Genomic DNA, 5,470 nt, shown 5'->3' on the forward strand with positions numbered 1-5,470 from the left:
TTGTCTGCGATGGTAAATGATAGTCGGTGACAATTTTATTTTTATTGGAAGCAGTTGAAAATATTTACAGTCAACTAGGAACTACTTACAACAACACACCCAGCACAGATAATATTTTGTTAATGTGAGACCTCAATGCTAAGGATGGCCGTAAAAACGACGGGCTAATTCATGTGATGGGTGTTTAACGAGTCGGCAGTTAACATCATAATAGTGAGAGGTTGATTCACTTCTGCACCGCCAATAGCCTTGTGATTGCTTGCACAGACATATTTCTAAAAATCTTTTATATCGACTCTAGGGACCTTGAAAAGTGGAGAAATGTCAAAATTTTCAATTTGACAAATCGGACCCATTACAATAACTTCCTATGAGAAGTTAATAACACGAGCCTCCAAATTCAACATCGCCAGGACCACCTATCTCACGAAATGAGAACAATCAGCAGCACAGTACATGACGACATCGAACACCATTGGAATGCTGTAAAAAATGTTTTCATTTCAAGTGCTGCAGAATAGTCGAAAAGAAGGAAGCAAAAACACTTGGCTCCTAAAAAAATCTTGGGCAAGGATCAACGTACGAAAACAATTAAGAGTTCGAAAAACTATGCTGCACAAGTGGAAGAGAAAAATGAGCTGGAGTCCCGGTACCACATCAAAAAGAGAAAGGTTCACCGCAGCGTGCGCCGTGAAAAGTAACTACATCAAGCATTTCAGCAAGAAGCAGAAGATGATGCAAACAGGTGCGAAAGCAGGACCGCCTACAGAATAACCAAAAAGCTGACCAGTGCACTCAGCTGATAGAAGTAGACGGCAAGTTTGGTATATGAACAAGTCAGAAGGTGTAAAGAACACTTTTTCTGGGTTTTTAACCGAGTGTTTGCAAACAACGTGCGGCCGTTGCCGAAACAAACTTATCCCCGATTGTTTAATTGTTGCCGCAATTAAAGCAATTAAGAGCATAAAATCGATGACTTGATGGAATACCCGCAGAGCTTTTACAAGCAGCACCATCTTAATCAAGCAAACTGCTTCATCCGCTCATAAAAGAAGCCTGGACTACCGAAAGCTTTACCGATGAGTGAAAGAAGGGAAAGATCTTCAAGCTCCAAAATAAAAAAAAAAACTTACAAAGTGCGAAAACTGGGGAGGGATTTGCGATCTACCTGGCGTTGCCAAAAAAGTAGCAAAAACCATACTGGAGCGCATTAGAGAACACCAAGAGGCTACACTCGATGCCGAACAAGCAGGATTCTGGGCTCGATTCTTCTGTATTGGTCACACCAACACCCTGCTTATAATTATGAAGCAGTGCTTTGAATATCCAGCACCACTACACCTGCTGTTCATCGACTTCGAGAAGGCATTTGATAGTGTCAACAGGGAGTGCATCTGGTTAGCTTTGCGGACAAGATGCTTTCCAGACAAAACTAACTGCTATTATTAAAGCAACCCATTATGAATCCAAGTGTGACGTTCTGCACGATAGTAGGTTGCCAGAGGATTTTGAAATCCGTAGTGGAGTCAGACAGGGCTATATTCTGTCGCCAATATTATTTTTGTTGGTGATAAGCGATGTACTGCGCGCAGCTTTTTCAGGTAGCAGAGGGATCCAATAGAATTTGACATCCTATTTAAAGCAGTTGGAATACACGGACGATGTTTGCTTACTCACTCATAGGATCATAGACATCCATTAAATGACAACAAGAGTGGAAAGAGAAGCAGATGTCGGGAGAGAGAAGCAGAAGTCGTAGTACTGATAATTAATGCCGGCAAAACAAAAATGATCAGCCTCGGAACCTGACCATCCTCGCAAATAAATATTTCCTCACAAAAAGGGTTAAAGGTGATACCAAACAAGACGTTCGGTATGATGTCGAAAAACTTGCAGGATAACTCTATCAGTTTAAGAACAAAGCTACAACTGTTTCGCACAAATCTTGAATCTTTCCTTCTTTATGGACGCAGCACTTGGTAACTTCAGCCATAACAGGGAAGCTGCAAAATTTTGTGAATAAATGTTTTCGCTACATCCCAAGGATTTTCTGGCCAAATCGAATATCCAATGAGGTCAGCAACCTTTAGAATCTATAATTACTTACTTACTTAAGGTGGCGCTACAGTCCTGTGTGAACTAGGGCCTCACCCAACAAACTTTCCCATCTAGCTCGGTCCCTAAATAGATGTCTCCAGTTTCGCGCTCCAAGTGAGGTGAGGTCACCTTCAACTTGTGCGCGCCACCTGATCTGCGGTCTTCCTCTACTGCGCTCTCCGGGCCGGAGCATTGATTTCCTTGCACTCTACGTGATCCAGCCATCTTAGTCGTTGGACTTTTACTCTTCTGGCTAAGTCTACGTTGCTGTACAGCCCGTACAGTTCGTCATCCCATCTTCTCCTCCACTCCCCTTCGATGCATACGGGACCGTAGATCACACGAAGAACTTTTCTCTCGAAGCGACCCAAGGTGCTTTCATCCGCTTTTGTCATGGTCCATGCTTCTGCACCGAATAGCAGGACGGGGATGATGAGGGTCTTATATAGCAACACTTTGGTCCCTCGAGAGAGGACTTTACTACTCAATTCCTTTCTTAGTTCAAAGAAACAGCGGTTACCAAGAGTTATTCTGCGTTTGATCTCAGCGCTGGTGTTGTTTACAGCGCAGCCAAGGTAGACGAAGTCCTTGACTACCTCAAAGTTACGTCTGTCGATTGTCACGTTTTGAACAAAACGTCGGTGTTGTATGTCCTTTCTAGATGACAGCATGTACTTTGTTTTGCCCTCATTAACCGTTAAACCCTTTTTTGTCGCCTCTGGCTCCATACTCAAAAAAGCCCATGCTGAGTTCTGCCGATTGTATCAATGTCATCATGCATATGCTAGTAATTGGACAGACTTTTGCAAGATAGTGCCTCTAGTGTTGACGTGTGAGCTCTGCACTATTCTTTCAAGCACGATGTTAAAAAATCGCATGACAGCAAATCACCTTGTCTAAAGCCTTTTTTGACATCAAAAGGTTCTGTTAAGTTGTTTCCAACATTTATGGAGCAGCGTGAATTCTCCATTATCATCCTGCACAAAACGGACGACTTTGGCAGGGATGCCAAAACTAGACATAGCTCTATACAGCTCATCCCTGTAGATGCTGTCATATGCGGCCTTGAAATCGATGAAAAGATGGTGGGTGTCGATTTGGTGTTCTTGAGTTTTTTCCAGGATCTGCCGTAATGTGAATATTTGATCAACTGTGGACTTTCCTGGACTAAAACCACACTGATAAGGACCTATCAGGTTGTTGACGATGGGCTTTAGACGTTCACATATTACGGCAGAGAAGATTTTATAGGCGATGTTAAGTAGACTTATTCCTCTACAGTTGGTGCAGTTTAGAGGGTCTCCTTTTTTCAGGATCGGGCAAACAATACTGAGGTTCCATTCATCGGGCATGTTTTCTTCCGACCATATCTTACAGATAAGTTGGTGCATGCTCCTAACCAGCTTATCCCCAGCTGCTTTAAAGAGCTCGGCATTCAAGCCATCTGCTCCAGCGGCTTTATTAGACCTAAACTTAGATATGGCAATCTTTACTTCGTCTAAGTCGGTAGGACGGGATTGTTGGCTTTCGTCTATATCGAATGGGTCATCCTGCCTGACAGCGGAATTCAGTTCTTCGTCGCCGTTATACAGACTGCAGAAGTGGTCCTTCCATATCCTCAGCATTGACTGCGGTTCCACTATGATGTTTCCACTTTCGTCTTTGCAGCCTTCGGCTCTAGGTTTATGTACCTGTGAATATCGTTTCACCTGTTCATAAAACTTTTGAACTGCATTCCTGCTTTTAAACTTATCAACATCTTCGACCGCACACTTCTCATGCCCTCTCTTTTTCCTTCTGAGAAGTCGGCGTTCCTCTCGCCACTTCTGCTCATAGAGCTCACGAGCAGCTCTCGTCCTTTTATGCAGCGCCGCTTTGCGTGCCTGTTGTTTAGCTGCATTTGCCTGCCGACATTCCTCATCAAACCAGGGGTTCCTTGTTGGTGGCTGTTTGAAACCTAGCACATCAGAGGCGGCTTCTCTGATTGCATCTTGGCAATGTTGCCACTGGTTTTCGATACATTGTGTTGGCGGCAGAGAACTTCGAGAGAGGTGATTGTAGCCGTTTGACGTTGTATCTTCTCCCAGCACCTCCCTGTTTTGCCTTGGGTCTGGAAATCCGAAGCGCTACCTTGGCTACAACGAGGTAGTGGTCCGAGTCGATGCTAGCTCCTCCGAAAGTTCGTACATTCATAATGCTGGAAGCGTGTCTGGCGTCGATCGCAATATGGTCAATCTGGTTGACGGTAGATTGATCTGGAGAAGTCCAAGTTCCTTTGTGGATGTTGAGGTTTGGAAAACGCGTACTGGCTACCATGACGTTTCGCCCCGCAGCAAAATCTATGAGCCTGAATCCACTGTCGGAAGTGTCTGTCGTGCAGGCTGTTCTTCCCGATTATTCCACCAAAGATGTCTTCCCTTCATAGCTTAGCATTAAAATCGCCCAGGACTATTTTAATATCGTAGCTAGGGCACTGCTCATATGTTTTGTCTGCTCATTGGTGTTGTCGTCTTTCTCTTCTGTGGGGGCGGGCACGCATATCAGGCTAATGTTGCCGAATTTAGCCTTGATGCGTATGGTTATGAGGCGCTCCTTGATGCACCTATAGCTCAAGACTTCTTGCCATCGTATTTCCTGGATGGCGGTGATGTCTGCTTTATAGCGATCTAGGGCCTCCTCTGATTCTTCGGCCTTAGTGGAAACACCTCTCCCCACCTCTCTCGTTTGCTGCCCCCAACAACTTTCCACTGGGGTTGGAACCCAATCTCCAGTTGAGGTACTAGGCACCCGATGTTCACCACGTGGAGGTGAGAGTAGGAGTTGATAGACAGAGGTTGGTTTTAAGAAAAACCTGTGGACGCTTGTGTCCTCTTGAATGCACACACACATAAAACATACACTTTAAAAAGGTAACGACTGCATTGCAGGCAAAGCATTGCTCGTACAAGAAGGAAGAAGAGTTGGACGACCAAGAAGTTCGTGGCGCAGGACAATTGAGGAGGTATCAGCGTCACTATAGGCAAGAGTTGAAGGGAGCTGAAAGGGAGGTTTTCTCGATATACTTAACAAGTCTGAGGACCTAAGTAAGCACGTAATAAGTAAGTAAGGCATGAAAAAGCATTAAGAGCTTGAGAAAATAAGGACTTATTCATTTTTCAGGTGATTAAGAATTCGTACTTTAAGGATACAATTTATTTGAATTAAAAAAACAAAAGGAAAATAAAAAGCAATGGCAGTGAAGCGATACTGCCTTACAAGATGATTTATTCAGAAATATACCTTTTCTGGTAATGAACTTATCCGAGTTTTACTGTTATTTTTTTGTATTTAGTTTTTAAATTGTATCTTTATTTTCGTTTCTGAGTAAGTTGAT

The sequence above is a fragment of the Eupeodes corollae genome, chromosome 1, assembly GCF_945859685.1.
Source record: "Eupeodes corollae chromosome 1, idEupCoro1.1, whole genome shotgun sequence".
NCBI lineage: Eukaryota > Metazoa > Arthropoda > Insecta > Diptera > Syrphidae > Eupeodes > Eupeodes corollae.